At 40.8% G+C, this 19,078-nt stretch overlaps 1 long non-coding RNA gene across 1 annotated transcript; it reads left to right on the forward strand.

Annotated features, from left to right (window-relative positions):
* The first annotated feature begins 2,123 nt into the window (after positions 1 to 2,123).
* On the forward strand, positions 2,124 to 12,963 carry LOC111267847 (uncharacterized). Its single transcript, XR_002684868.2, has 4 exons — positions 2,124 to 5,263; positions 9,303 to 9,685; positions 9,930 to 9,989; positions 11,223 to 12,963. It is a non-coding gene; the product is annotated as an uncharacterized LOC111267847 (long non-coding RNA).
* Positions 12,964 to 19,078: the final 6,115 nt, after the last annotated feature.

Here is a 19,078-nt window from a genome sequence, read left to right on the forward strand (position 1 = left end):
CTAGGCATTATTATAATTTTAGAGAGCATCAGATTTAACTAGAGCGTGGTCTTTTTTTTTTGTTTCTGTAGACCTATGCACAGTAGATGCAAATACGCATCTCCAACAGATACCAACGACCGGCAGAGAGCATCATTCAATGATTAGCGCGGGGATGTAGTATTTTTCGATCTGTGTATGTATAGATGTATGTAGAGTATAGAGAATCGTAGCTGGTGTTCTATTCAATTGAATTATACCTGTCTAAATGAGTCGACAGCGGCAAAGGAGCTTTAAATGAAAACAAAAGTTTGCCTTTGATGTATCAAAGTTATAGAAAGGAATTTTGATTAAGACTCTATTGAGGTATATGAGGGTCACCGAATCCCATAAGACCAGTTCGAGCATTTAGAAAAAGGTGGAATCGTTACAGCTTAGATCGCAAGACGATATATAAATACTGATGAAGGTTTGTAATTGCATCACAGAAAACGCGTGACAATGGAATGCACGTAGCCACTAGTCCGAGCACCTTACCATGACAACTATAGGTACTATCAAAATTTACTTTTTCAAAATGCATGACGTAAAGCTTCAAACAAAGGTGTGATTCCCAGCCATATGTCTTTTTTGAGCATTGCGTTTTCTCTAGAAGTGTAGTGGACAACGCGGCCGAACGAACAGAGCAAACGTCATAAAGCGAAGTCGTCTCGAAATCGTTTACGCACTTCATCGTATTAGCTGTGCCTTGAACTAGATGAAAACAAAGAAAGCTACTATCACCTTATTTTGCTTCGTTCTTCACGTTCTCGCTAGGAACGCATCACTGTCCACATTAGACCTTCAGGGTGGACTGGGTTAAGTACTATGCCGGGACGACACAGGATCGACTTCTACTTTAGAACTGACAATGACGCAAGAATTGGCAGCGATGTCATCCGTCTATCATGAATCGATCTCCAAGCCCCCGGTATAGTAAAATTGAACTGAAAAAGGGATAACGTCGTAGATACACTCAGGAGTCGAACGAGGAATAGAAAGATAGAGCAGCATGTGTGCACTTGAAGCATAAATAATTACGCCGCACGTTACGATAAGAAAAAGATTATATGAGCTTGAAAATTGTATATGTCTTACCTAGTAGAGCAAAATTACCAGTCGACATAAGAACATTAGGTGGAGGAAATGTGTTCTAGACAACACCGACGGCTCTTCCGTTCAGTCATGAACCGCGGACTATGCCGCCTCCCGCAATATTTAGATCCGAAAATTTCATTGTGGGCCATAGATTAGGCTGATTAGAAAATTATCGATATCGTTTTACGACATCAGCGTAATATTCAATAGCAATTTCATTGGAAAAAGAGGCCTCTATTAACGATCGTTTTGTTCGATTAGTTGCGAACTTAATCATTAACTGTCTGCACATTTAGGCAGTAGAGAGGCAATGAAATTTTTTAAAACAATTATATTAACACGAGCTTGCATACACCGTCTCGTCTGGCTCGCAACAATGTGGCAATGAATTTTGAACTTATCGAGAAAAAAAACATGAAAATGTATGTACTCTAGGAGAAACTGACCCAATTGGCGGATTTATATGTATTCTATATTGTTATATCTTGCTATCACTATTTGAATGTGAACTTACGGTAATGCACTGAGCTCTGCCTTGTTATGCCTATCGTGTCATCCGGGGTACGTAGGCAACGAGGATTCAGCGCCTAGTCAGACTATGTATTTTCATATTTTTCAGCCTAAAGGATACATTTTGTTCATCCGCATAATTAAATAGCTACATTTTAAGTATTCGGACACCGGAAACGCGAAAGTCCTCGGAACGGTGTTGTGGTAAAGGCTGGTAACCAGTAAATCTATACATTGCATGATATTTTCTCAATTTGTTAGGGCACCATAGAACGATCAGCCGGAAACAACTCGTCCAATAACCTAGAATTATGGACGAGTCTGCCCAGCTGCTTAAAGTTACTCGAAGTTGTCAATGAAAGTGTTTGTGTACTGCAAGAACATACAGCATGTCTTCAAGTTAAAAAAAACTAGACGCAATTCGATGTATCCTAACATAGCATTGATAGAAGACGCCTTGTAAATGCAAACCAATAATACATTACATTATGCGTTTATTAAATTATCTCTCAAGAAGCTAAATAATGTTTTTATGCTGCCTCTTGTTGCCCGAAGCTGAAAATGACTCATAACATTAAGTTTATATATAAAGCTTAATTATTAAGTTAAAATATAGGAGATTATAGTAAGCGCATTGGTGCGGCTTTTTAGGCCCGAGTTGTCGCATCGCCGTAGTGGCAACGACTGTCGACGCGTTGAAGACTGAATTATTTTCTTGTAAGTGCCTTTTTTTCGCTTTAGTTTTCTGAACGACCTCAGAACAATAGTGGGGTTGTAATTATGATTACTGATGAGCTTTATAGCATTTTACATTTATACGCAAGATGCAAGCGAATACAGTATGTACATACGAATGACGTGTTGCAACGCTAGCACGCAGCGAACGGACCGAGGTTCAAGCAGCCCGAATCTCGTAGGCGACGCGGCATAGAGGCGTGACTACATAGTTATACGGGTACACCAGACAGAAAAGGAGAGAGGTGAATACAAACGGAAAACGTGCGTTGATCTGCAACATGCTAATAAAGGCACACCCAGAGAGCAGCGGATCCTGTTGCCTTAATAGCGTTTATCTTGGTAGCGTTGGAAAGGGAAAAACAATTGAAATTGAAAAACAAAATTGAAAAAGATCGTAGCGACGCGGGCGACGACTGCCCGAGGTCGCCGAAAGACGCCGACGAAGCTAACGAAAGAGCTACAAAGTGTTGGCTTACATAGCACGATCTGCTTGGACGCTGCGAGTCAATCCTGACGCCGTTAACAACGGAGAAAGAGCCACAGGCAAAAAGATGAATCATTGCCAACGAAGCAATCCGCATTCTGTAATATACAATATCACGCTGATGCTGGTGGCATAAAGGTACTCGAATCAAAAGTCGTGTGACTGCCCAAACATCGATGCCAACATTTTGACTGTTAAGTTTTTCTTGTACAACACAGTTCCTTGCTAAAGATCCCATAGCACCAAAGGAAAAAAATGTCGCAGCTGTACTGTCTCCTCTAAATTACTAAGGATAAAATTTAACAAGATCATAATGTTTTCGGCGTACCAGCAAAACGAGATCCGAAACATGTAATCACTTCTTAAAAATAATGAAAGCTTTACATACTGCGGCAGCGGGAACCAGCTCCTCGCCGAAGCAGACTATACCTTACGTTTCGGAGCCTGCGACTTGAGCACGCTATGAATGTTACGAAACCGAAATCGAATTCTCGCAGCTTAGTTGTACTATGCAAATCCGAAACTTAGCATTGACCATTGAGGGGGCTGGCTGCTTCCAGTCACAAGAGAGAATAGGAAAATATCAATGGGGCATTTTATGCCCTTCAAGCATCAGTACGTTGTTTAGAGCATGAGCGTAAGAAAAATCGAACCTATTATTTGAAAATAAATCTACGGAACCATTGAAAAATAGTTTGTACGCTCCTCTCTATATCTGGCATCGTGTTAATAATAATAACAAACCGAAATACTTTACAGTTTCAAAAAAACATCATTTTTAAATTATTTAACATTACTTACTTCAATTATTATTGTTATTAATTTATTTTAGTTATTTATTAGTAAAACGTCATTCCTCTGCGGCAGCGGCTTCGGGCGGATGAATAGAGACGCGCCTCAGCTCAGAACCTGTGCTGATAAAGACCGGTAACATACGACGACATGCCTTTACTTTTTCCGAGGTGGCGACCATTAAATATTTACTTATTTCGCCCGTCGTAAGCGTTCTACCAATGCGGTGGTTACTTTGATACGGCTATTTTCACATTATAATTTCAATTAGGAAAATACAATTGCCCATTTTATGTTTATGGTCAGAATTTTAACGTGACAATCTCTGCTATTTATAACAGGATCGATTATTAATGGTACTAGTTATCTTTACTGTAATATTTTCTAATGTGCGCAAGCTAATTACAGCGGGGGCCTAGATTTATTTTATGAATTTTCAACAAGTAAATGCGGTGTTTCCTAACAGAATAGCTATGATCGTCTATCGGGCTTAATGCAAACTCGACTATCGCTCAGGGCGGTTTAGTCGAAGGCGAACTTCGGCTGACCCCATAAAACCGTTTCGATAATATGAAGAATGTATATCGGTGCCTTTCTTGCACGAGTGGCATATAGGAAGTTAGTGCCCCGGCTATTTGTAGACATGTGTCAAGGCTACCCCCTGGACAGCCAATACTAAGTTACTGATTAACTTAGAAACAAGAAAAGCAACGAATTACGTTCTTTAGATAACTATCGTATCGATAGAATTAGAGTAGATCAGATACAGTATAGCCTAGTAATTATGTATGCTCTAAATATGCCTTTTGAACATTCTCCGTCAGCTCCGGCCGACGTACCGGATCATGTAAGCATCAGTCCTAATATATGTATAATGTTAAACGGATATTTACAGTTTTCCGGTGTTAATTTGCGTGTTTTGTTACTCTGTCGAAAAGTTTTTTGGGAATTTGTAATACTAGCGACCATTTTCTTAGCTCTGAATTGTAGGTTTAATAATGCGACGGTGAAGTCCACGGACTCTTTCAGTATAGCTTTCACACTTCGTATAACTTAATCGTATTTACGATAAGGTGATAACGCCATAGCCTGTACGGTGTTATTAAAGACTTAAACCCATTCAGGTCCGCCTTCAAAAACATGGTATTTTATTTGAATATTTTGAACCCAAGCTCCAATTGGCAGCTCGTTAGATAGCTAAAACTCCACCAGGACCGGTTTTATAGCTTTGATAAATACAAGCGTACATTTCACTACTTCCGATTTTTTTTAAGTCGCTAAAGCACGAAAAAGCGTATACCCAAAACTACTTTTCATGCTCATGAAAACATCACCCGCAAACAGATTTGGCTTGTATACGTTTAAGAATCGGTGTGTTTCTATATTTACAGCCCTGTTTATTAGATCGAACGTGGACCGTCGTGTTCAGGAACTACTCGGTGTGTGTCAATGGTGCACCGTTCTGCAAAAGGGACAGGACGAAATCTACAATGTGCGATGTCATGCTCGGGCACGAACGGCACGTTACGAATATTCATTTCGCCCTTCAGAGGTTCCGCTTGCCTTGCTGTTATCCCTACGTTATTGGGAAGAAGAAGAAGAAGACAACGATCACACCTCCAGGTAAAAAAAAAATTATTACACATTACCGCTAGGTGTACACGTAATTTTCACGTATTAATCGTACGGTTAAACAATATTTGGGCAACAAAAGCGTTTTCACTTTACTAGGCAGTCCCACTATACACTCTATTGCCCTGTATAGGCACACAAATGCAGCTTTAGTGAACAGGACTATAAAATAGGCAGCTAATAAAAAATAACGGACAGTATACGTGAATCGTTGCCAAGCATAGACGTGGAGTATCATGGTCGACGCGTTGAAAATTGTCAGAAACACTCTTACGGCCATTCGTACCCCTCTGAAAATATTACCGATCAGATAATTTTATTCGCACTTCGCCTACTGATGACCTGGGATTCAGTAAAAGAGGGGCATTATTAGTTCATACGATCAACTTTTCAAAGGAGACGTCGATCCAAACAAAATTTTCCGAGTATATTTAGGTCTTGCGAACTCGAAATTCTGGATTTCTAGGAACGTTTTTATCGCACCTTATGTGTTAAGGACGAAGCTACACTACTACAATAACAGGACGCCACTGACTTAAATAAGATGCGACCCAGGGCTAAGCTTGTGTAAATAAAGAAGATTATATAATAAATAATACTGCGCAATAATTATGGTTGAAGTAATTATTTACATGTCCATTATAAGTCAATGCTGCGCGAAATATATTGCGCTATAATCTCATTCAAATGAGAAAATACAGGAAATAATTTGATAAACAGAGATTGCTTTCACAGAGCATTCGTCTCAGATAATTTTCTGTTTGTACAATATAGGTATTAGGTGGGAGTGTCACACAGGTGGCCTAAACGGTTAGATCTCTTGTTGAAAGAGCTGGGGCCGCTGGTTCAATGGGCGTCGTTTTCGTATTTTACAGTCTAAGAGATCCACGAGGCTTATGAATGAGTGCACAACCCTAATAGTAAGTTTGCCCTGGGACATTGTTTAGTAACAAGGGATGCATAAAAATGACTTTAATGCTAATGTCTCCTAGATCCTTATTTTTTTTTTCGTAAGAATGATAATATTACCGTTTGACAGTGCTTGTTTAACCTGAACTTTGTTAAAGAGAATATGCTAAAAGACGACATATCAGCATATCTTCAAATGACTGCATTCAGTAAATATGATTGGACTTCGCGAAGGGCTACTGTAGGGCTGATGTGCTTGTACTGCTCTTCGCCGAGTGTCGACACGCAAGTTCAGGAACCTATATATAAAGACAAAAGCCGTTCGACAGCGCGCGGCGGGAACCAAATGTCCGTTTCAATGGAAGTAGCGAATTCTGTGTGATTCTTTATCACTGGTTCCCTAAAGGGCAAACGATTCTATAACAAAGCTGCTTGGACAGGCGATTTCCTGCAACTGCAGCTATCGCATTGATCGCATAAAGCGCTTTCTTGCATTATCGCCCTAGCAAGCTAGCCGTTCCGCACCATCCATGTACAGAGCTTGCGTTTAGTGTCCCTTATGGGCAGCTACACGGAAAGGAGGGCAAGAAAATGGAGTGCGAAGCTTGGTGACGACGAACTCCGCTTTGAACTCCACCGCTGATCTCCGACGTCCTTTCGGCAGCGTTGCTGATACAGTCAGCATTCACACGTTAAGCGGATTTAGCGAGACGTCCGATAGACAACTGACCAAGACACAGAAGCGACAATAAGAAACGAACAAGCGATAGAAAAAACACGACAAGGCAGCATGAATCCCTAATAAATAGAAGGGGGAAGCTGCTGCGGACGTTGTTGTGGCCGCCCGTGAAAATCTAAAAAGAATTAAAGAAAAAGGATCCGCTTTGAGAAATAGTAAACGCCATGAGCAGCAGCGAAGGGGTAAAACAGAAAAATAGTGCTGAAGTTAGATGATATGTGTCCTTCGGTGTCCTTCAGGTGATATGGACCGTCGAAAGAAACGAAACCTGGTTTAACATTTGAAAGACGCGAACGTGACGAGAGCAAAAGTGGTCGGTCTATTTGTGTCTTCATGCGCGTATCGACGCGAGTGCAGCAGGGTAAATAGTGCAAATCGCTAACTGTGGCCCTCAAAGCAGGCTTTTCTTAGCAGTCAATTGCGGCCTCTCCCAGCGTGCATCCTCGGCTAGCAATGCTTCGACATTCCGACTGCAGCAGCAACGACGCTACCAGCGCCTACTGCTTCGTTCGCCGCTTACGCCTTCCATTGAATGAGCTGGTGGCCAGCTGGTTAGGTCTTTGGTTAGGTTAGGTTCGAGTTGGATGGGTCATAGTATCTCTTATTCGTCATCCCTGGTCCATCCGCTACTAGACGGCTCCGACCTATTCATCCGATTTCACATCCACATCTTCTCCGATAGGTTTCTGCTTAGTTTTTTCAGTGGTTCCCTTTGAGTAAAAGCACGTATGCGATGAAACACAGAAGTAAAAGGAGCGAAGTGCGGGGAAGCGAGTGGAGAATTGGACGGTACTGTAAGGAAGAGGTACAGACTGCACGCACAAACAGAATGGAATTAGCGAAGGTAAAGTTCGGAAGTTTAGACCTTGAGGAGTTGGACAGGCTGGGTAGAAAGGGAGGTAGACTAGCAGTAAGGGAAACGTATCCAATACTCATCTTCTTCTCGAAGAACATTAGCTCTCGTAAGACTGCGGTGACCTCAGGGGTGATCAGTGAAAAAAGAAGGGTAGGTGGGAACGGCGAAAGGCTCTCGCCTGCTGTTGTTGTGACCTTACTGGCCTTTGTGGAAATTGAGGTGTGATACAGCCGCGGGCCATTGACGGCCGAGTTGAGCGTCAGTCCCAGGTAAGTGAGCAACTCGACTGGGATTTTATTATCTTTTTGTTTTCCTTCGTGTGTTTCGATGTGTCACATATTGCATCTCCGCTTGGCATTGGGCTTAGCGCCTTTCCAACCGAAGGAAGTTGAGTCAAGACAAGTCCACCTTTGCTATCGCTACCAAGAAGAAGAAGAAAAAAGATAAGCAGTAAACGCAAGAAAAAAAAGAAACGAGGCTTTCTAAATTGAAGGTTTTAGCCCGGCAGGATAGTAGCAACAATGGATAAAGCGTCTTGTTCAAAGGACTACGAGAGAAACAACTTAAATGGTTGACCAAATTAACCAGGACTTCCTCAATCTAGCCGTAAAGTGATTAGGCCCAACTAACACCGAAGGAAAACTCTTAGGCAAAAACGTCCGACCATTGCCAAGAACAACAAAGTGACAGATTGAATTCATGGTGGTTGATAGATCCGAATGGCCTCTACGGAGGTGAATTGTTGATTTTACTAAACTTTAAGTATTTGTTGTTGTAGCTCGTGTCGCATCGTTGTTGTTTACATAACTAGTACTACTATTGTTGTCGTGTCAATGTCGTTACCGCGCTGCCGTTTTAAGGAAATGAATAACGTATTCGGTTTAAAGACCTCACCCAGACTCTTTGCCATCGCGTCTGCGTCGCCATCCATTGACCTGCGATGCTTTACGTCGTCTTAACTCGGGATAATCATTTCTGTAACAATGTCTTTACCGCAGTTTCTGATCTACCGATCTCCTTCGGTAGTCTCCTCTCGTACTATTCTTTTCTTCTTCGAGTATGATAAAGCAAGTTATGTTACTATCGGATAAAACGTACTTGAGCTTCGTACATGAAGGAATTAACAATAAATGACGGCTTTACATTATTTCGTTTGATGACTGTTTTCTGTTAACCGAATATGGAACTATGTGGCAAGCTGATTTCGTTTCTTGTCTGCTGACGCACCGTTGAAGAACATGGCTGTAGTGTACCTTTATACAACTCAAGTAGACAGGGATTTGAAGCATCGCTGAATACTATACCTAATTGAACATCAGTTTCTTCAAACTTGCTGTTCAATAAAAAAAAAAAAAAAAAAAAAACTACATCGGAAGGCAGATATCTACCAGCTTCATTTAGCTGTGTTCGGTTTAAAAAACACAACTAAAAAGGCATAGTTACTGTTATCCTTGATAGGGCTTTGTCTGTTCTGAGCTTTCATTACTAACGCGGACGATTCTGAAAGCATTCTTCTTGGTTTTCAGTTGTCAAAAACCACTCTACCAAAGCGACAGGCGGACCTAGCGGACAGATAGCCCGTGGGCCCCACGGATACGAGTGATAGACGAAGGGGACGAGGGCTTGCTCCACTTTGCGGTGCATCGCTTGGGTCGGGAACGACCATTAGGAACTTCGAATCGATTCCCAAGCATTTACAGCCTTTCCTTTTTCGAACTACCTGAAACTTTTCGCTCCCACTAGGAAGTGAACCAATAAAAAGATGAATAAAGAGTTAGACTCCCAGTCCTAAATCTGAGCTGCGTCAGGATCATATGTTTGATTGCAACTATTCTTGACTGGCTTCGCTCAAGGCAGCAAAATATCAATACGATATGTAATAGAGATGGTAACAACCAAACTCGCTAAGGTAAACGACACCTATATTAGGACAGCCCTAGTAGGTTTAAGGGTCCGTAAAGTCGGCAGTTCGGCTTTCTTATTCAAATGTACATTGCGCTATTTCAAAGTAAACCAAACACTATCCGACCGTACTTGCATGCAAATACTTGGAAATCATAATCATTAATTTTACCGAACATTATGTGACAGAACATAGACTCATTAATCTGTTAACTAAAGACAGAACCTATGTTGGCTATTATTTCTTGTAGGCTACTTTGAAGCCCAAGAGATTTGCACGGATTTGAACCTGAAACAACCAATAGCTTGAGGTGGGCAAGGCTAATGACTGTCTTCATTTTTGCAGGTTAAAACCCCTTCAGTTGGCATGTTTCATTAGTTCATCAAATCTTTACGAAATTTCTTTCAAAACATTGAAAGAATTAAATCTGTTATAAAAAAGATCACGTTTTCCATTTGCAATTATCACTCCTTAAATAGGGAACCGAGCTCACAGTAGCAAGCGCTATTTAGGAACACTATTCGTTCTGTCATTATATAACCTATCTCACTCGGAATTCGTAGAATTTTCTTAAAGAACATTTAAATTGTTTCGTATGAACAGCACATGTCGGTTTCGACCCGCCTATTTTTTTTTTTATTTTAGTCTATTATTGTTATAATACTATTACATCTTTCGACGATTTAGAGATAAAGCCGATCATCCCTTATTCTCACTTTTCTCGCTGTAAACTTCTATACATTCTATTGGAAATATTTACAACTATGACACATAACCCGTGAGTAAATACATGTGTAAATGTGTGAAAACGAATGGACCCGTCAAAACAGTAATACTCCATTACTTGCTTTTGTTTGGAATCAATTTAAATATGTAGGAGCAAATTCAATTTTCCACTGTTTACGGTGCCGCTTTGGGTTGAAAACGGACTGAGCCCGTTCTGCCGCCAGCGGCGAGCAGAACAGACGAATGGCGTCGTTTTCAAAGGAGTAGTTTATTTCGTTGTGAAAATGGCGTTTAGCCCATAAGTTTAATTGAGTAAAATGAAGGTTGGGTAGACGCTGCTACGGAAATAGAGCGCTTCCAAGAGGAGTAGCTCAATGCGCAAGGACTTGTATCAGTTCCGGCCACTTAGTATCAGCACGTTGGCGTTCGAGTTCATCGAGATTCAATCTAGAGACTGTTACGCAGGTTTTCAAAGTACTGTTAGCGGACTTGTAGGGTCACATTGTCGCCCCAGCGCTATGTAAATTCTATCGGTGTGTTAGACTCCTGCAATGTCCATGCTTAACCAGTGAAGTGCACCTAGCTAGTGCAAAACTACAGGAGATTCAATCATATCTATATTAAAGCTGTGTATGCAGTGCTCTAAAACAATGAAAGCAAGATGCGATAAACAGAAAGTTTTTCAATTTCTCTTTATAGTAGCAGTCTTTCCTTTTACTCTCTGCGGACAGACAATTCGCACGCTCCCTTTTTTTCCTTCTCTGTTTCATTGATAGGACTCATGGTTTCCCTAACCGATTACTTGTCTCCCTTTCAGAAGGAACTCTCTTCACCGCCATCTGCTGGCTTCGGCTTAGATCGAAAGTAAACCTCTGCTAACCACCCAACCTCTCTGTCGCCCGTTAAGTTCATGCCTGTTACCACTGAACGTAACGTTGCTAATGTGCGGAAACGAGGTAAAGGCTCCGCTCCTAGTTTGAATCGAGATCAGAAGCACTGTTTGTGGCCAGCCAGCATCCCGCCTGGATGTTGTTTGTAACATCAACTGGACCAAATATCGCTACGCTGTCGCTCATTCTTGTCGGCTTTCTCATCAGAACGAACACATAACTACTAACGCGCACAAGTCGAGACTTCCGTTGGACACAGGGATCAGCCTGTCAATTGGCTTTCATCACTTCTATAATCGTTAATGATGAGTAGCATAGTAAAGAAGAACCCGCTAGTACAAGGATATAAAAACTAAATATCCCCATGGTTTTCTCATGGCGTAACGACGCCGAAAGATGCCAGCACCAATCAAGATTCTCCAAAGTGTACCCTTCATATTTAAGCTAAACCCACTTCGAGAAGCTTTTTAGATCTAGGGTAGTTTTAGGTTCGGCTCTATTCATATAAATACAATTTAAGATGTCCGGTACAAAACATCTTGCCACAGGTTTAGGAAGAATTATTACTATAGTAGCCCTCGGAAAAGTTTATATACGTTTTAGTTTTCCTCAATGCATTCGCCCCTTATCCTTGTACGCAGCGTCACGATGTAGGAACGGAATAATCTGGAAGGTACTCTGGCATTTACAGCTTAGCGCGTTTGTTTCTACTTTTGAAGTTCCGAAGTCGCTGAGTTCAAGTGAAGCTCTAGTCCCCCCTGCAAGAGTTCGTTACTCTTTACCGGCCTTTATCTTCTTAAGTAGCACGAGTCAAACGGCGCACATAAATGAGTGAGTAGATCGAAGGCCTTCGAAGTTTCATGGGCAAGCGTTTGTTAGGCGGGGTCAAAACAGCAAACTATATTACGGGCAGTAAAAACGAACGTTCGAAACTGCGTGATTTCTTCATAAACTTCACGCCCATTTTGCGGAATATGCGTGATTGGTGAGTATACGTTCATACATTCAGTGGCCCTGAGTTTTCAAGCTGAACTATACATCCAATTGGGGCAGTTGGTCGCGATTGGGCGACCTTTTTAAAATATATACGTTTGATAATCCAATCATTGTGTATCAACGATTAAGTTAAAGCGTCATACAAAAGAAAAATTCTACTAAAAAAAAGGATCAGTTCAGGAATCGTTTTAGACAATAATAATAATAGAGACAATACGTTTTGTACGAAGGTACCCACACGCATTTGGATTAAGGCTCTCAATTCCAGCTCCTCGGTGAGACAAAGCATTGTTATATAGGGAAAAAGTTTTTCTAATTTAAGTTTCTTCCATTACATTCGAATTAATTCCAACTGGTTATTAGTTTGTTAGATTCCAGGAATAATTACAAGCTTTTAAGGATGATGTATTAAATGACTTCGTTGCATCGCGAGAGTAAATGAATTTTGATTTAGTTTTTTCTTGGGGAAGCAAAGCAGGACGACAAAGGAAAAAAATCAGATAGAAATTAAAACGTATCATGCTTGCATGAGGAAACTTCCAATGCTGAAACTCCAAATGTATTACATCGCGCATGACGGCCATGTTTGTATTTCCGTCGCGGCGTTAATGCAGATCGTATAGGCGATATAAGGTTTTGTCACTGCAGTCTGTAAGAATCCGCAGTAACCTTCCATATTTGTATAATGCCGTTTTATGTAATGGACATGGTCAATTTTTCGACCGGTTGAAGGTTCAAAACTGATGGGAATTGTATTTCGTAATAATCTGTTGTTTAGCTATCCTTTTGCCAGGATGTGACGTAAAATATCTAAGCGTTCAAACCTTGTGTGTACGTTTGCACGAGGGACGTCTATCAGTGTATGCTTCTACGTGCAGAAGCTGTATGAATTTAGTTATACGTGGGTCATACCATTACCGCACTGTGCTTTCGGTATGTTATATTATACAATGGGCTTTGCCGATTTTCGTCTATGTTCTAGTTAATATGAACAGCACCGTTGGGTGGCCACCTCGACATTCGGGAACTTCGTGTACCTTGGGATCGTCAAGCGATCCGCAGTGATTTGTCCAGTCGAGGCTGCGTCAAAAAACATGCCTCTGTGTCTGCCAGTTTGTCATGGCAGTCGTATTATAAAGTTACAGCGTATACCTCTAAACTTCTAAAAATTAGTCTTCGGTCCCTCAACCGAAGTTACCATCTTCTCTACGAACGTCGTGGCGGGTCTATTATTGGAAGACTTCACAGTGGCACTGGTCAGTGCCAGCTATGTAAAGGCGAATCACTTTAGCAGGCATGTAAGGCTATAGCTACGCTATTGAAAAAGGATTCGTTCTTGTGCAGATTGTCGCAGCATATAATTGATATTAGTTACTACAATTGAATTATTGACTCAGACATTAGAATTTCGACGAGAGTATACTGTATTAGCCGAACGTCATTGTGCGCTACCGAAACGATAGGCTGGCCCATTAAAGATTAAATGTATGATATAAAAGCAGTGTTCCCACTCGTTGACACAACTGCTTTATTGGACGATTGACCAAAGATTCATACAGACTGGTACGTTCTAACTGGGTGTTCCAAAGACAACTGATTCAAGTATCAACGAGAAACAACCGACCCAAGGAATCGAAAACGATCCTAAAGTATCGCACATCAAGACTGAACTGCAAGGGAGCTGCAAAAGCATCAAGAAAAGGTTAGAAACCAAAAAAAAAAAATACGTATCCATACCAATACGTACACAGCACTACCCGTGTGGCTAATTAGTAAAGGCATCTGTGTTATACTTTCTCTTTTGTAGCTTTTACAAAACTAAGCTATAGCTAAATTTTTTCAATATTCCTCAGACTATCAAGCTAGACAAAAGGCAAACAATTCTCGTTTAACAACAGCTATATAGCTATGTACCACTAGATGAACTTTTCGAGAGGATACCGTACAGCCAGCCTGAAGGCAGCAACGCTTTCTCACAGCACTTAGAATTTTTTTTTTTTGCTATGTCAAGTCTAACTGAAATTATTATTTTTGATAATGGCACAATAGATAGAGCGGATCTATATTCTCCAGCTAAACCATCATAAGGCAGCCAGCAATGGCGCATTATCCGCTGATTGAGGGCGGCCTGTGCTAGGCATTTTGCTGCTGTGGCAGCGGCTGTTGCTGCTTAAAGTACGGAATATCATGAAATCCTGAAATCAGGTCAGAGAAGCAAACCTGGAGCAAACGTCAGCCATTGGACCGGAATGAAGCTCTGCCGGCGACTCGTTGATCTTATATTCGGTAGCGCGCCATTGTTTGAATAAATATTTACAATGTTTTTGTTTCACTACGCTACACTGGGCTAAAGGGTGCTGTGTGTAAACGGCTTACCTCATAGCGGTCTAGGACGTGTACGACGAGGACAAAATTTCCACTGGGTAAAAAAAAGTTTCCCTGCACATAAATTGCTATTTCCAACGAAACGACAATAAAGATTAACATAACAAGATTAGTTTCCTAATACTGATAGCATTACTACTGGATCATGCTGCTGTAATAAAGAAGGGAAGATTAGGGTATAGCGAACAGTTAAATAAAAATGAAACTCATAATTAAGAGCGAATAGATTCTCTATTAAAAAAAATAATACTTACGGTCGAGACAGGTGCATTGTTTTCACAGTAAACCTACTCTTAATTGATTGCAAAGGATCTTTTTCCTAACTATAAATATATGTTTTACCTCATTGTAAGCCTAGTCCCTGCCTCTTTCGATCTTTTGCAGGGCTAAAATTCCCAATTTAGGGGAGTCATCAGTAGAAGATAAACTAGTAATGCTTGCACAATGGGAATATGCTGACCTATGCTAGTGAAGTGGCCTGAGCAGCAGATATCAAATGATATTTATGTGTATTTTGGAGATTCGCCGGGTGAGCGCTCAGAGCTTCAAAGCAGATCCAACTTTGTGTGCCCATGCCGAAATGAGTGATTATTGCTAGAACCTATCATACTAATCAAAATATTTTCCATTGAAGCTAACAATGAATCGTTATTCCAATTCTTCATGCGTATATATATATATATATATATATATACGCATGGGTGGCGCGGATGTCCAGGTGGAACGCATAGGGTAATATGGATCCACCGATTTCTGGCATCTATAAGGCGCTAGCTTATAACTAATTAATATTCGGAAACAGGCATGCTTATTTCCATACTCAACGAAGATATTGCTTGTTTAGGGTTACAAATTTGACTAACAACGGTTACAGGACTGCCTTCTGAAAAAAAAATAAATAACTGTAGGAAAATACGCCCTTACGTGCGCCTAAACTTGCCGAAAATGTTAGCGACATTTAGGCCCCTAGTTTAACAGAAGTCGACATTTCACAACAATCTCTTATACATTAAATGTTCTCCACCTTAGGAACCGTTAGGCTTTAATGCATAGCAATTACTGTTAAGGTTGTACGAACTCCACGCAACTAAAAAGTAAGAACAGATGTTAACGAAGTTACTACTGACATGAGTACTTCTACTATTTAAACGTCTCTGCGCTAACACAGCATACGCAGCAGCATCCTGCAGTCTATGTATTATAGTTTCGTTATAGGACATTAAACAATTCTTGGTCGGAGCGAGGTGAATCACCAGGCATCATTTGGCATAAAAGTGTCGTTTAGTACAGGGCTAACAAGCTTGGCCTACAGGGCCTCAAGTTGTTCAGGACGTTCCAGCATGATCCATATAAAATACGACTGTCGCCACAGTATCTCTCTAACGCAATAGCCTTTTTCCTATTTATACCATCTGGACCTAGCGCATAAAAAGTGCTATAATTTGGCGGAGCGGACCTAAATATCGCTCTAGTCAGAATCTTTTTAATATAGGAATAAGCTCATTCACATAAAGATAATGTGTACATGTAAATAAGTGACAATTCTTACTAATTTCTAGGTCAAAATAGAACATTGGCGGGGCATTAGTACATACGAGGAAGCCAGTTATTTCGCAAGTTCGTAGATATTTAAGAGCGAAAGGATTTTCACTATCGTCGCTTAATTTGATCACCACCAGCTGAAAGAGGCCTGTAGCCGGGCGCCAAATACACTTCTTCAATTTAGCTTACCAGCCTAATGCTCTTGTCCGACGCCATAGATCGCCACTAGCTCACACCCCCTATGCTGTTCACGTTGTTGCGACAGTCGTAGATAGATAGCATCAGTAACAGTAGTAGAATACAACGCTAGGGCTCGCACCAGCGCACATTTGCCTTCGGTTCGACCGACCACGGCTCTACTTAACCCCATCGCGATGGCATGCAGGAAGAAGCTGCTTGCGTTCAGAGTAGTGATGGGTGTTAGGGGGCGTCAGCGACGTTTGCGAAATAGTCTCCCCCGAGCCTGTAGTAACAGTAACGGAAGTGTGTAATCGATTGAACGGGAGAAGCAAGAAAGAATACCACACAGTACGGATCTTGAATCCAGCCTCTTTGCTCTCTTAAGATATCGCTAGAAGCACGTAAAACACGCTGTCCAGTCGGATCAGAGCGCGTTTGATGTATAGGCACATTGAGTGTTGTATATCTTCAAATGCCGAGCTTGAAAAACTACATAGGTATCAAAAAATGTTAAAGACCTGACTGGCCGCACATTTCACAAGTCTGGCTATTATTATTAATCCTAATTATTACCAGACATAATTACTATTTTACATTTGCAAGTTATCAGTGATATCAGATAAGTAGGACTTTTGTTTATAAGCAAAATGGCTTGTTCATTGTATCCGCAACCATTTTTGAGGTACAGTGTCGTTTAGAGTATACTCTTTGTCATCTAGTAAGTTGTTCTGCTACCCCCCTGCAAGCTGCTCCCATGAGCGCACAAAGTAAGAAATAGAATCTTCATAGCCACCTGACATAAGTTCGCATTATGCTATAAATGCCAATTGATCATTTATTAGTATTTCTGTCAAAGGCCTCGCTAAAGGGGCCCAGAAAGGTGGCCAATATCACAGAGTGAGCGACACCCCGAATGCGATATGCCCAAAAAGTCAACTGGTTAGTGATTGTTTACTTTGGAATATGATAAAGGTTCGTTTTCAAACATCTACACATAATCACGGTACGACTCAAGGCAGTCTATTGCGTTCAACTCTTGTATAGCATAGTCGGATGCTACGCATACCCGTACCCCACTTTTTCAGGAGAAGCTCAGAATCGAACGTTCCATAAAGTATTGCTTTTCTGTTATGTTTACAGATATACTATTAGGCAAGTAAAGGTTTTTAAAGGACTAGCGGCTGTCCTAGTGCAAAAACTAAAAATATTAACAACATTGTACGTAGCGCATATCACCTATGAATGAAATAATACAATGTATTGCCAACGATAATACAGTATGATGATATAATCTAGTGATGATTAATAAATATAGACGATTAGGCCTACAATGATACCCGAAATCATTCAACAGTATTCGTCAAATGCTGCTGTCCATTGACGTCGCTATGATAGCGCAGTGGTAATGTGTTTGCCTGCTAAACCTAGGGTTACGCGGCCTACGTCCGAATCCAGGTGTGAACAAACATGCTGTTCCACGCTGGGGCCAGCTTCCTGAATTTTACGTTAATTTGCATAAATATCGCCTGTCTTTACAGAAAATATAACGAACCTTTTATAAACATTTGCTTACTACCGAGCTGCCCTGTTTCGGTCATCGTTCAGTTTCAATCATTTAACTTCTAGCACAAATACAACAATTTGAATACCCGAATATATTGAACTGTCATTATGCCGAGGAGATACTTAAAAACAGCTGAATAGGAAACATAGTAACGAAGGGAACGGATCATTCTTTTTGCATAGCTTCCGCTTCCTAAGCAGACACTCCTCCTTACACAAAAATGTGAAGCACTAATTGTAACAAAGTGACAACTATTGTATTTATATTTTGCCTTTCATTGCAAACAAGGATTCGGAAGAGGTCGATGAAGGCAGAACGAAACTCCGAACTTACTAGATGGGGTAGCGTTTGAGCTTTAGTCCCAATCTTCTCGCTTATGCGTCAACGGAACGCTATCTCTGGTATCCCTGCATTGTATGCACGTTCCTTTAACGTTTTAAAATATCTATTCTACACGACTTGCACGCAAGTTGATATTCAGCGGTTCGGTAATTGCTGAAGTTCAGTGGCATCTTTTGAACTTTTTCTTATTCTAGGTTTAGTTTCAAGATGAACTACAGCTGTCATTATGTTATGTCTTGTTTTATGTAAGTAGTAACATTCTGTATGATGATAGAATTGTTTCTTTGGAATATGGGCTTGACGGCAAGATCTTAAAAGGTATAAAGCTTCAGAACAGCTTAGCCAATGAGTATGAATTTATAGGTAGAAAAAGAAAGGTAAAGACTAAGATCTTATTTCACTAAAATGTTTCCAAAACTCGAAGACCTTTGCATGCTTCATAGAAACGCTTGCTGTAAACATACGTACGTTTCTACATGCTGCGTAAATACATTTTACTATAAAACGTCATACATATTTCAGGATTTTATTGTGTTACCTAGCTACAAGCTGCTCCAGAGCCAATTGACACTGTAGTGTCTTTAGATTTAACGCTGATCTATGTGGCTGATTTATCAGACACCTAACCCTGCCTGCCACTCAGAACTACGAGAATCAACCCAATTCAAACTCCGATGTCCATATGGCAGCCTAAGAACCGTTCACAGCAATTCCTACGACTTCGTTGCTCATATTGTGTGATGTTCGCTACCTATTGCTAACATCTGTTCCTTT

The sequence above is a fragment of the Varroa jacobsoni genome, unplaced genomic scaffold (genome assembly GCF_002532875.2).
Source record: "Varroa jacobsoni isolate VJ856 unplaced genomic scaffold, vjacob_1.0 scaffold_1229, whole genome shotgun sequence".
Classification (NCBI taxonomy): Eukaryota; Metazoa; Arthropoda; class Arachnida; order Mesostigmata; family Varroidae; genus Varroa; species Varroa jacobsoni.